Source organism: Alosa pseudoharengus, unplaced genomic scaffold (assembly GCF_046254945.1).
Source record: "Alosa pseudoharengus isolate Yale_2024_CS ecotype anadromous, Long Island Sound unplaced genomic scaffold, YU_APseudo_1.1 YU_APseudo_1.1_scf_21, whole genome shotgun sequence".
In the NCBI taxonomy this organism is placed as follows: domain Eukaryota; kingdom Metazoa; phylum Chordata; class Actinopteri; order Clupeiformes; family Clupeidae; genus Alosa; species Alosa pseudoharengus.
Window position 1 is genome coordinate 20,311,927 of NW_027468674.1, and position 14,332 is coordinate 20,326,258.

At 48.1% G+C, this 14,332-nt stretch overlaps 1 protein-coding gene across 6 annotated transcripts in view; it reads right to left on the reverse strand.

The window, feature by feature from the left end:
• Nucleotides 1–14,332, reverse strand: part of LOC143137790 (zinc finger MIZ domain-containing protein 1-like) — a 168,489-nt gene that overhangs the window by 104,723 nt on the left and 49,434 nt on the right. The window contains exon 1 of one of the 6 annotated variants that reach the window (XM_076298111.1): nucleotides 13,581–13,620. The exons of the other annotated variants lie outside the window; for them this stretch is intronic. The gene's annotated coding sequence lies outside the window, so the exon portion shown is untranslated. Of the gene's footprint in view, nucleotides 1–13,580; nucleotides 13,621–14,332 lie in introns of those variants that run through there. 6 annotated transcript variants of the gene reach the window in all.

The following is a 14,332-nucleotide window of genomic DNA, read 5'->3' on the forward strand; positions in this document are numbered from 1 at the left end:
GGATTTCTGGCTGTATTCTGCCTGAGCATGAGCAGGCCCTTTGTCAGGTGTTTATCTATGATCACCGAGGGACGGGCGGGCGTCACAGGGGCCCCATAAAGCCACAGCCTATGACTTAAGGCCTTTAGGGACCGTGACACTGAAGTGCAGACGCACAACCATCCGCACATGACAAACACACGCGTCACACACACACAAACACGCACAAACATAAACACAAATCACTTCTACGCCACCAAGATCCTGTCTCCTTGTTCATTTACTCATATCATGTGAACAATCTGAGCAATGTGATCGACGTCCAGTGAGCTTGAGAGGAACTGGGACTGACTGATCCAATAAAACCACAGCAAGGATAGGGGGGGGGGGGGGAGAAAAACATCAACGAGGGACCAAGGAAATAGTTAGCCTCTGATAACATGCGATGGCAGCCCCGACGTTTTCCAACATCTGGCGAGAACAATTTCTTCCTAACCAACCGACGTAAGCGGGCGTAAACAAGCATACCCGCATCGCCCCTGATCGCAACCAGAGAGGAAGGAAGGAAGGAAAAAAGTAAGAGAGATTGAGTGAGTGAGAGAGAGAGAGAAAGAGAGAGAGGAGGGGGGGATGTTTGCATTTTTTGCTAGGCCCCTTTCCAACTGCAGATAGGACAGAGAGGAGGTTTCTCTCTCTCTTTCTCTCTCTCTCTCAGCCTGTGCCAGCTCATCAACATGCTCCTCAGATAACAACCGCAACCTCCTTGGGAAGTTACATGAGGTGATGTTTTTTAAAAATTCCCCCCTTTCAAACCAAGAGTGAACTGAGAAAACAGCAATGTAAACCCCCCCCCCCCCCCCAAGTCCCATATGTGGAAAACACACATGCACCCACCCACCCACCCACACCGACACACACATACACACACACACACACACACAGCTTCTCCAGCCTCAGTTGAATTATACAAGACAGGCTAAAACAATAAAAACCTGAATCAAAAAAAGCTGTACTTCTCTGAGCAGCACCAGGCGAACAGAATGCATTCATCCCCCTATTACCCCATGGGCCAAATGGGCCCTCTTCAGATGTAATGGCCTCTGGTGTGGTTCTGGTTAGAAGGCAGTCCAGCTTCCTGTTGAGACATTCTACATTCCATGTGATGCTCTAGTGTTACTTGTCTATGTTCATCTCAAATGACAATCGTAATGTCTGATAACCACACAATACATTTCGCTGTATATTTTTACATTATTGTTGAAGTGGTCGACATCCGTGCATTAACGCAGGGGCTAGGTGGATTTAAAACATATATTATGATTATTATTATTATTATTATTATTATGACTCGCAAAGCAACACAAAAATTGCATCCCCCTCAAAACACATACATATACATGTCTGCACTCACACACTCACAGACCCTAACCCCACACACTCCTAGATGACTGTGTAATGCAGCGGTGCTGGGAGGTGCTGGGAGCCAATTCAGGGACACTCCAGTCCTCTCTGTGGCTGTTTTAATAGTCTTTTGTTTATACTGAGCAGACGGCTCTGGGCCTAAGCAGCTTACAGTTACAGCGAGGAGGAGGAGGACGAGGAGCGTACATTTTTCATCAGAGCACACAACTCCCTAGGAGTCGACCCCTGTGACCTTCACCATTACTGGAGCCGCGTTGGACCAGGGAAGTGTACACCCCCCCCCCCCCCCCCCGCCCTGACCACACACACACCACCTCTCCCCCAATACCACCACTTTCTGGGTTAGTAACAGCGAGCGGCCATAGAGGTTACAGGCTGGAGGATATTGTGTTTTATCTCTCCTTAGCTTTTTGAAGTGGGTTCCGCTTGGAGGTCCACTTCACTGTGGGCTCTCCCGGACCGGGAATAGGGCCCGCCCACACACACACACACACACACACACACACACACACACACACACACACACACACACACACACACACACACACACACACACACACACCGCTGTTAGCACATGAGGTCACTGCTCCAGCTCCACAGGAATGAATGCTGGCTCATCTGTACAGTATGGTGGAGGTGGTGGTGGTGGTGGGGTTGTTTTGTAACGGCATTTGCAAGTCAAATGCAACTCATCCGGTTCAAGGCAAAATAATATTTGTGTTTTAGATGACTGTCCAAGAAGATGTTCTTTTCTGTTCTTTTTTCCCCCGTACGATTCTGTTTTTGATTAAAACGAGGACATTTGGGTCTAACTGAATACTGAGTGCACTGCGGTCTCAAACACACACACACACATACATACATACGCACACACACCTCATGTTGACTCTGGGGGAGAACCTGAGATAGTGGATGAGAGAGAAGATTCCTGGACACACACACACACACACACACACACACACACACACACACACACACACACACACACACACACACACACACACACACACACACACACACACACACACACACACACATACACACACACACACACACACACACACACACACACACACACACACACACACACACACACACACACACACACACACACACACCTTACATTGTAATGCACAATCTCGCTGTACCTTTACATTGTCATCTGAAGCTATTTGCATGTCAACAGCTTTTTAACAAAGTTTATTTGCATGCCAACGTATTCCTGCCTGCTACAAAAAGCCTTGGCATTACAAATCATCAGTAGTGTTTTCAGGATGAGTGCACAACTGTACAGTACAGGAGCAGATTCTCTTCAATAGAATGTTTTCCCAAATACAAATACAAAAAAATCTGTGGCACAATCTTGTTCTACGTCTGTGACAAATGGTACCGCAAGCACACAGTGGAGAAATGTGAAACACACGCGCACACACACACCTTCTTTTTGATCTAAACAACAGATAAGAATGATACAGTAAGAAGGGCTAAGTAAAAACAAGCTACATGGGAAAAGCCTCCATTCCACTAGCATTAATCATGACAGTGTCACATCGACCAAACACACCACTTAGAACACACACACACACAGCCACACACACACAGCCACACAGCACACACAACACACACACACAAACACACACACAAACACACACAAACAGGGATTTCTTCTGTTGAGGAGGAGGAGGATTGGAAAAATCCCCACTCAGTAAACAAGAGCGCTGACATCCAAACCCCAGCACAACCCAATAGCCACACCCGCGCTGGCAAGCACAACAGCTGACGCAGGCACGGAACACACAGGGCTGGGTCAAGACGGGCAGTGCACCTCCTCTACTGGAGCATGGCGACACGGAACATACCGGAAAAAGTAGTCACAAGGGATTCCTGAGAGAAGAAACGCATTAGAGATGTATGTAAGCGGGCAAATGGTGAGTGGCAGGAAAGTTTACCTCTAAAACCATGAGGGACCGCGGCCAGTTAAGCCAGCTGGCTTCCTGTTTTGAAAGCCTCAATCCAAAGCCCAAGATCGTGGATTCAAGCCTAGATGTGGTTGTAGGAGGAGATCTCCAGCATGTATCTAGTATTGTGTGCACACAGCTTACAGCTGCATGACTTTCCATTACCAAACTCACCTGAACAGCAGGCTGCAACACACACACACACACACACACACACACAGAACTTTTTTGATTGTGTTTTCCCTCGACAATGACAGCTATAATTCAGACATGGACTACACACTGCTGGATTTGCTTTCTGTCACCAAACCTTCTCCTCTCTTCTCCTCCCTGGCCAACCACGCAGCCCTGGGTCTAATTAGACTTGGCCATCCTCTCTCTCTTTCTCTCTCTCTCTCTTTCACACACACTTCTAATCTGTGCAGTGACAAATAGTATTTACTGAGTCTCTTCTCCTCCCTCCACAAATGAGAATAATAATAATAATAATAATAATAATAATAATAATAATAATAATAAGATCCAGGTAATTAGCTTCCTGCTGGGCATTCCTCCCAAACATGGCCGACAGAGCGCTGGTGTCCCTTTCGGCTCTTGTGATTTGACAGCGACGGGGATTTCTTCCCCAAAGGTTTTTGAGGTGTGAAGCATAGCGGGAAAGCTTCTCCAAAAAAACTGTGCCGTCTGAAAAAATAACTAAGTGCTACAGACAGTAGCAGGGGAAAAACTGATACACTTTAGTATCAATCACTAACAGCATATGATATTAAATGTAATTTGCCAACCTCAAAATGTTTTGTATTATTATTCTACGGTGCTGTAAGTAGATTGTATAATAATCTAACCATGACATGCTACCTTGCATCACCTCAGAAGGTCACTGAGGTCTAGTGTACTGCAAAATCAGCTCGTGACGCAATGTCCTTAAGGACGGAGATCACGGTGGCGCTAGTGGCGGAGTAAGGAACTCCCGGGCCTTTCCAGAGGGATGATCCGCCTAGGTGTTCTTAGGCAGGGGAATCCTCCTGTGAGGGCCGACAATTAGATTAGGGCCCTCGCGTACATACTCACACTCAAATCAGGTCAGGTGAGTTCCTCCAATGAGAGGATAAGAAAGAAAGAAAGAAAGAGAGAAAGAAAGAAAGTGAATATGAGAAAGAGGGAGAAAAAGAGAGGTGGGAGAAATAAGGATGGGATGGACAGACAGACAGACATATAGAGAGTGGGAAAGAGAGAGAGAAAGAGGTTGCTCTTCATTTAGGAAGACTGCTCTTGATACCTGCTACTGTAGCTATTTCAGGCTGACTGACACACACACACACACACCAGAATGTGATCTGTTTGAAAGCTGGCTTCGGTCGATTTACGCGTCATTAGTATGCCAGCGTGCACACACACACACACACACACACACACACACACACACACACACACACACACACACACACACACACACACACACACACACACACACACACACACACACACACACACACACACACACACACACACACACACACACACACACACACACACACACAGCATTGTCAACAGTCTGCATTTCCACACCTCTCTGATCATGTTCATGTAACGTATATGCCATACTGCCAGTGATTTTGAAACACAAATCCAAAGATGAATGTTAATTGTGCAGGCTGCAGAGTGCGTCAATGTGTGTGTGTGTGTGTGTGTCAGTGCGTGTGTGTGTGCATGTGTGTGCATGCGTTCCTTTTCAGGTTGGCTGATCTGCAAGGCTAATGACCAGACCCTACTGGTCAGTGGGGTGGTTAGGCCACCTGGCTTTCTCATGTAGCCTTGGCCACTCACAGCCAGACGCATCAGGGAGAATTACCTCAGAGGAGAGAGAGAGAGAGAGGCAGAGAAAGAAAGAGAGAGAGAGAGATGCGGCCAGGGAGAATTCGCAGGCAGTCGCATCAAGGAGAATTACCACAGAGGAGGGAGAGAGAGGGAGAGGGAGAGGAAGAGGGAGAGAGAGAGAGAGAGAGAGAGAGAGACTGGCAGATGGAGAGAGAGAAAACTGCATGTGACAAGAGAAATAGGTGTGAGATGAAGATAGACCTTTTCCAGCCAATTACAATGCAAGATTGACAGATCAGATAGAGCAAAGGCAGGTGTAATGAGTCCCAATCCAGCATGTACAAGTGGCCCAGATAGTATCTGAGCCTAACACATGTGGGCCACACAAGGGCCAGATCAGAGCCAGATCCCAGCCGACTGTGCTTCACAGTCAACTCCAAAGCTTGCCTCCTCTCTTGTGACAGCATAGTCAGGAGAGAGTACAATAGGGAAAAGCAAACAGGGAAGGGGTACAGAGAGAGAGAGAGAGAGAGAGAGAGAGAGAGAGAGAGAGGGAGGGAGGGAGAGAGAGAGAGGGAGGGTGAGGAGAGGAGAGCAAGATCATCACATGGGAAGAGAGAGCAAGAGCGCGCAAGAGAGAGAGAGAGAGAGAGAGAGAGGAGGGTGAGGAAAGGAGAGCATCATCACATGGGAAGAGAGAGCAAGAGCGCGCAAGAGAGAGAGAGAGAGAGAGAGAGAGAGAGAGAGAGAGAGAGAGAGAGGAGGGTGAGGAAAGGAGAGCAAGATCATCACAGGGGAAGAGAGCAAGAGCGCGCAAGAGAGAGAGAGAGAGAGAGAGAGAGAGAGAGAGAGAGAGAGAGAGAGAGAGGAGGAGGGTGAGGAAAGGAGAGCAAGATCATCACAGGGGAAAAGAGAGAGCGCGAGAGCAGTGGCGGCTCAGGCATAAATGGAGATGAATACGCCTCACAAGTCGGAGCGAAATCTGAAAAAGCTTGTGGGAGGAGAAAAAGACAGGCAAACAGCCATCTCCCTGCAGACCTCCCTCCCTCCTTCTCTCCCTCTCTCTCTCATTCTCTCCCTCCCTCTCGCTCTTTTCTCTCTCGTCTCTCCGCTGCCATGTTCAGCTCATAACACTCAATTACTGATCCGCGATCATCTCCAGAGCGTCGGTGAAAGGCGCCCTAATGACTCATATTCCCGTTACCTCCTTCAGTCGGGGGTAAGTAGGGGCCTGCTCCGGGCCCTTCCTGTTTCAAGGGCTAATGAGCCTGGAAGTGGATTACCTCATCAATCCCATGCTCCTCTTTGTTTATCCAGCGTGTAAATAATGGTCACCCATTACAATGCATTAAGTACGGGTGGAGGTTGGAGGGGGCGGAGGCTGAGGAGGTGGTGGTGGAGCTGGTGGAGGAGAAGGAGGTGGTGGTGGTAGGGGGTTAGGAGAGGCTGATGGGAGTGTGGCACAAGTGCTCCTCGAGCACGCGCCCTGAGCCTCGAGGAAGCGGCCTGATCAACCTCCTTGGCAGCGGAGGGGCTCCGAGACTCTTCATGAGCCACTTCAGAAACCTGTTTGTTTTTTCCCCCCCCCGCCGTCCTCTATTTCTTCCGAGGTCGTTGAGCAGAGAGGGGCTTTAGATGGCGATAAGTAGGTGGAGGTAATCTTTCGGAAGCCGCCTGCTTAGTTAGGGAGATATTATGAGCGCAAAGCTCAGAACAATACAATAACACCTGCGAGCGCAGGTGCCTGGATGTGTTCTCCATCACCTGATCACTGTGATTGATGGCACGGCTAGCAACAGAACTGTAATTCACTTCAGCGGCTAGTGAGGGGCAGGTCACATAAAAAAACACACACACACACCTTCTCTATCCCCCTCTCTCTGCGCCCCCCCCCCCCCACCATCATCCGATTCCATACTCTCTCTCTCTCTCTCTTTCTCTCTCTCTCTGATTGCTTTCCGTGTCATACCACTGGCCCGAGATAAAAATGAGACGCATCAGCAGAAAAACACACAAGTGAAAATAATCTCCCCCTCGCTCCCCCATCACAACCCCTCCCCCCCTTCCCCCACCACCGTCCACGGCTTCGGCCACTTAGGTCATGAATCCCGCTAGAGGTGCTTATCGGCCAGACGCCACCATCAGTCTTTATAGCCACTGTGACAATATTCCCTCAGCTCTCCCTGCCCAAGGCCAGCGAAGGAGGTGGGAGGGAGGGGGAGAAGAGAGAGAGAGAGAGAGGGAAAGAGAGAGAGAGGGAGAGAGAGAGAGAGAGAGAGAGGGAAGGGTGGGAGGGAAGAGGAGGGGGACAGCTGCTCCGCTGAGACAGGTGATTCTCATCATCTCGCTCCTCTTCTCCTCCAGTGCACCGCAGAGAAATGAACAGTGGCAGCAAGGAAACACAACGGTCCCTTTTGTTTTGTTTATTTTTGTTGTCGTTTGTGTTTTTTTTTTTTTTTGCTGCTATCCAGCCAAGCGTCTGGAGCGATGGACAACAGTGTCCATATGCTCGGATGACCTCAACCCTGCATCCACCACACACACACAAATTAACCATTTGATGTGATTTCAAATGACTGCATTTGAATTGCACCTCAGTCGTGCCACTGCACTGCACGATGCCAGTGTCCAGCCCTCTGAGTGTCAGAAAAAACAGCACAGATGACTGACAGCAAAGCAGAAGATAAAAACAGACGGAGATGGCGCTCCTATGCTGCAACATAATGGTGCCGCTGAACACACATTGTCTCTTTTCAGACACAAGAAGTGTCACAGATTCTAGTCCTAAAGCTCGCTAGACAGGGGTAGAAAGAAAGAAAGAAAGAAAGAAAGAAAGAAAGAAAAGAAAGAAAGAAGCCACTGAGAGACTCTGATCCTCAGCGTGAGCCTGATCTCTACTTGTTGCTCAAGACCGCACCATACAGAAAACATGACCATAACAGATCAAATGCTCTGTGAGGTGTGTGTGTGTGTGTGTGTGTGTGTGTGTGTGTGTGTGTGCACAAGATGGAGTGAACCATAAGCAATCAGAATCAAAAACTGAAACTGTCAAATTAACATTATTGCATAATGCATGGTGAGAAAAGGGTTGTTTAAATGGTTTCGTTTTAAATGTGGGGCATGTTCAGTTTTCCTGGCCTTAGGTGTTGAAACTCTTCTGACCGTTGGGAGATGGGGGAATGTTTGTCAATGCAGCCCTACGGCGCGTGCCCTAATACTTCAGTTTATGCAATACCCCCCTCATGGATCACAGCTCAGGCACTAATAGCCGTTTCTATCTCTCACTCTCTTTGCCTCTCTCTCTCTTTCTCTTTGGTCCTGACATGTCATGGAGTCGGGGCGTTAAGTGTTCATTTGATCCCCTCTCGAACACAAACACTGCAGGCTCGTGCGCTGGCTTTTCCTCCTTGGCTCCATGGACAGCCGCCGACACATTCATAAACCCCACACTTAAGCACTTTTAATCTGACATAAGCACCTTTTTACAAAAGGGCCTAACCACAAGGTAATTCAGTTCAGCAATACCTCCAGTTTCAACTAATCCAATTCAACCACTATGATCAGCAATGGTCAAGAGGGAGGGAGAATGGACGAATAAAATCGTATAATCTTGTTACAAGACACTTCATAGTTTCTGGCCATGTTTCTTCTACTTCCTGTTTGCTTTATTGGAGGGAAATGTGACAAGCTCCCGCAATATTAGCCTAAATAAATGCTTCTTCAGTAGGGGAACTCAGGGAATGGAACAATGGCTGTCTGGGGTGATTTCTGCTCGAAACAATGGCAGGATGGCATAGATCCCGACAGCCTGAGCTGAGACAGCTCCTACATAGCTTGGCGAGGAAAAAATAAAACAATGCTGCACCGATTTTTTTGTAAAAAAAATGCACACACTCCTCCTTTTTCCTCTTCCTCCCATCTTTTATGTGTTTTGGCACCTCTGCCAGCTATGATTCAGGGGCGAGAGTTTTGCTCTTCAGAGCTATGGCCCGACTCACGCCCTTGTAGAGGGGCAAGGGGGGAAAAATTGATGGCGGCGGCTTGTTGCAGAGACACTGTGTCTCTCACTCTTTCCTTCGTTTCTTTGCCTCACTTTCTCCATCTCTCTCTCCTTTGCTTGATCCTACTCTCTTTAATTCTCTCTCCTGCTCTCTCTCTCTCTCTCTCTCTCTATGTTTTTCTTGTTGCGTCAAACTCATTTGTTTTACTGTCTGCCTTTTGGCCAGCTCCACCTCTTTTGCCTTTGGCACAGCCGTCATTTGTCAGGCTCAAACTTGAATCACCAACGCTGTAAAATCAGCCAGAGGCATACATACACACACACATACATACACACATACATACATACACACATACATACATACATACCACACACACACACATACATACATACATACATACATACATACACACACACACAGTCATACATACTTACATACAGCACATACAGCTGTAAACCTCCGGCAAAAACAGAAAATCATACTATACTGTCACAGAGTCATGTAATTGCACTGTAATAAGATGGAAATCCCACGGTAGATGAGTGATGACTATCCTAGAATAATCATCAACTGATATCAATTCTTCAGCCTGAAGCTTTGTGACACAGCTTTGTGACTACACAACTACACAAGTATACAGCAAGTGCACTGTACGTTTATCTGTTTAAAATCAGTGACTTTATGAACGACAAACTCCTCAAACAATCGCAAGGGGCTGACTGACTGGTGGTGGCTCTTCAACTCGACGTGCCACTGAAATACTGAAAGTGCTCTGAATTATTGATGGCTTCCAAGCAGGAGGACTTTAAGAAGCTTTGCTCCATTTATCAATGATTCATGCCGTTTCCACTGCAAACACTTCAATCCTCCGATGTCAGGCCACCGGCTCAGGAGGTGGAGATCTAAAACACAAGGAGTCCCCTGCATCTGATTGGTCCAAATGACACCGAACCGTGCCAAGCTTGATTCTCCTAATGAAGAGCAACATAAGGTATTGTGCGCTTGACATCTCAATGAGCTAACACTTAATGATGTTAAATGGAAAAAATATTAAAAAAGAGAAAAAATATTAAAAAAGGGAAAAAAATATATTTTCCCTGGTGAGAGGAACTCAGGGTGGGAAGAACTGCTTCTGTATTCAGAGACATAAAGATTCTGTATCCTGACATTAATCCAGAGGTTAGCCATTATCATATGTCTGCAAGCCATGTGTGGGAATGAAGGCATGAACTCAACGGGCGGCCAACACTCATTTTCTTTTCTGCAACCTCTTTCTTCAGTGACTCTAAGAGTGCTTCTATTTTCACTCTATTATGGGTCACCTTTGACAGAAGGCAGACATAATCAACCCGTGCGGTCTATCTCTCTCTCTCTCTTTCTTTCACCCTCCTCTCTTTCTCTCTTTCTCTCTCTCTAACTTCTCTTTCTTTCTCTCTCCCTCTCTCTCTCTCTCGCTCGTGCACCCACTCTCTTTTTCTCCCGGGCGAAATTGAGAGCGTTTCGTGCCGAGTCCTTCGGTGGCAATCTCCAATTACCTTCGGCGCGCGGGTGCTCACTGCGCTGGAACTTTTCCATTTCATCATTCCAGTCGAGTTGGCCCTGTCCCCCCCCCCGCCCCCAGCCTCCACACACACACACACACACACACACACACACACGAGATGACGAGTGGCAGCTACACAGCCAACCATGGCATCGGTGCACTGTGGGGGGCCTCGGAGAGCTCCGGCAAATTCCGGGATTTGTCTGGGAGTAAGATCCGTTTCTTTTACAAACCACAGGTGCAAGAAGCACCTCCCCCGCCACACACACACACACACACACACACACACACACACACACACACACACAGAGACACAGACACAGAGACACAGACACAGAGACACAGACAGACAGACAGACAGACAGACAGACAGACAGACAGACAGACACACAAACCCCCTAACCCCCTAACCTCCTCCCTCATCAGAGACTGAGAGGAACAACCACCCTCGGCATCTTCTGCCATGTCAATCCCTAACACCCCCCCCCCCCCCCCCCCCCCACCTCAGTCTCATAAAGTGTTACACTTTGACCATATCTAAACATCCAAATGTGTCAAATGTGATATGTCTTTGCCATTTTTATTTACGTGAGCAGGACGATGGGCGAACACGTGGGGGAGACCGCTGTATTCTGACTGCATCACAATGAACACATCACAGATGTTCCGAACATCTTTCTTGAACAGCAGCGAACAGCGGAGGAGTGCGGATCGATCCTCTGTGTGTCATGCCTGGGCGGCGGGGGCTCTCAGCTCCCTCATGCGTCTAACTGCACACAGCAACAAGGCAAAACCCCTGATAGCATCAGCAATAACCCCCTCCACCTCCCCAGCACCACCACCACCACCACCTCCCCTCAAGCTGCCACTCCGCCCACCACCGATGGATTTGTCAGACAAGGATGCGGGGATTATTCTGTTCAATTTCTAGTCGAGAGGCCAATTCATCTGGCAATCAATACTAATCAGCCGGCTTCAGCAAGAGAGAGAGGGGGGGGGGGGGGGGGGGCGAGACGAGACGAGGCATGAGGAGAGGCGCGTCCCCTAGCGAGACCATCCGATTGGATCAGAGAGCTAGGCCAGATGCTGGAGCAACACGCCCCACACACACCGTCAGGGGGAGCTTCCAGGCTCCGCAGCCCAGCCGAGGAGGCTACGGCCGGGGCTTTAGCTACAGCCAGTCTCTCTACCCCCTCCACCTTCCGCCATCCATATCCTCAGCCACCCTGTACTACACCACCACCACCACCACCACCCTCCTCCTCCTCCTCCTCCTCCTCCTCCTCCTCCATCTTCTCCATCAGCACTGATCTCATGTCAGAGACCTGCAAATTATTCATCTGCAGCATTGGAGAAGTTGCAGGGGTCAAACAGCACAGCAAGAGAAGGAGAGAAGGAGGGGGTGAGGGGAGAGGGGGATAGTGAAGGATGGATGGATGGATGGAAGGTTGGAGATAGACGTAGAGAAACAACCGAGTGCCAAATGATCACGGAGAGATGTGTTCGCCTCTGGAGGTCAGTAGTGGCAGAGACTGCTTTTTTTTTTTGGAATGGACAAAGCTTGGCTGTTTAACTTGTGTGAACAAATGACAGCAGGGTAGTGTTTGTTGTGGAGGGGTGTCTGTGAGGGAGCACTGTTTAAAGGGTCCCACTGTGGACATGTCAAGCCAACGACATTCAACGTCCAAAAAAAAAAAATCTAAATCCTCATTTTTTTTTAAGGGTTTCACAGGCCACCATCATAATTCACTTTCAAATCCCAGCTACAACTTCCTCAAAAGCTCAGTGCCACATAACTCAATCCACCACCAATTCCACTTACACGGACATCAAACCCAGAATGGGTCAATAGACATTTATAGCAAACCACAAGTAGCTTGAAACTTACATCATGAAGAGCTAACAAGGTGAATACAGACAGTCAGTTACACTTCCAGTAACTGTCCACTTTGTCCAGTCTGCTATCTGCTGAACTGCACTTTTCAGATTCTGTTCAACAGCTTTGAAGGGAAAGAGGAGAAACAGCCGAAAGGCAGCTCTACTTCTGGTTTAAAAAAAAAAAGAAAAGAAACCTTCAAAGGCAGTAGACGCCAGGCTGAGTCATGGAGGGGGTAGGACAGAGGTTACAGGAGATCCCAATGGAGGAGAGAGAACCTTCCGGAGCTTCCCTGAGGTGTTGGGGAGATGTTTTCTTTAAAAAATAAAAAAGCCTTGACTGCTAGTCACAGCAGGGATTCCACTTTTCCCTTCTTCCCCTTGATCTCTACTACCATTACACTGCCTGCCTCAGTCTCCTGTGTTCTACTCACACACACACACACACACACACACACACACACACTCATTCTGCTGCTTTCTCTTCTCACCTCTTCTGCCATTGCTTTTACACTGCCTGCCTCAGAATCCTGTGTTCTGCTCTCTTTCTCTCTCTCCCTCTCTTTCATTCTGCTGCTTTTTCTTCTCACCTCAGTCTTCTCCCACTAACTCTCTTGTTCTGGCCTACTCAAGCTCGTTTGTCTTCTTCAGGGTCCACTTCAACTCCCTCGCTCTTCTTTTCTCTCTTGCTTCACATCTCGTCCCTCCATCTTTCTCTCTCTCTCTCTCTCTCTCTCTCTCTCGTCAGTGAGCACACAGCCCCACCTCACACAGCGAGCCTAACCAGGGACAGGTGTCGGCGACAAAAGACAGCGCCGCTGCGCATCTGCCGCTTCCTTTCAAGAGCGCGCTCAAACCCACACTTCTTGTAGAGAGGCACAGTGGCAGCATGTGTGTGTGTGTGTGTGTGTGTTGTGGGAGTGCCATATCCTATCCTGGCTGCCACTTCTATTTATTTGTTTATTTTTGGATTAATTTATTTACCTATTTGGTGTTTTGTATCTTTCAGGTTGGGCGAGGCTGCGATGGCGCTTCATGAATATTCAGGTGGGCCGCTGGGTAAATGAGGCGGAGAACAACGCAGCATGTTCTACACACACCTTTGGCACCCGCACACCCGCTCTCTCGTACGTCCCCTTTCCAAGGACCGCACAAGACCCACACTGCTTTCGGTACCCAAAGACCAATGTAAACCAACCAATACACACACACACACACACACACACACACACACACACACACACACACACACACACACACACACACACACACACACACACACACACACACACACACACACACACACACACACACACACACACACACACACACACACACACACACACACACACACACACACACACAAGGGCATCAATCACCTCGATGTAGCATTAATACGCAAACACACAGAAGACCAAACCACAGAATGTAACAACACATATAATTCTACGAATATGCAAAGCCAAACAGTAATATAATGCCGCCTATGTGTCTTACAGTGCTTCCTAACTGCGTGCAATGCAAGCAAGCATTAGAGACACAATCAGTTTGATAACTTTGTTTTCAATTGGAAAAGTACTGTGTAGCGCGCTGCGGTTCGGCATTTTGAGCAAAAATGTTGTTGGATGCCTCATCTCTATTTTGTTTCAGTCCCTCGACTTGTTCTGCTATTTTGAACAAGAAATACTATATGGCACAATAGAACGGCATATTTAATGGATTCAGTGTACAGAGAT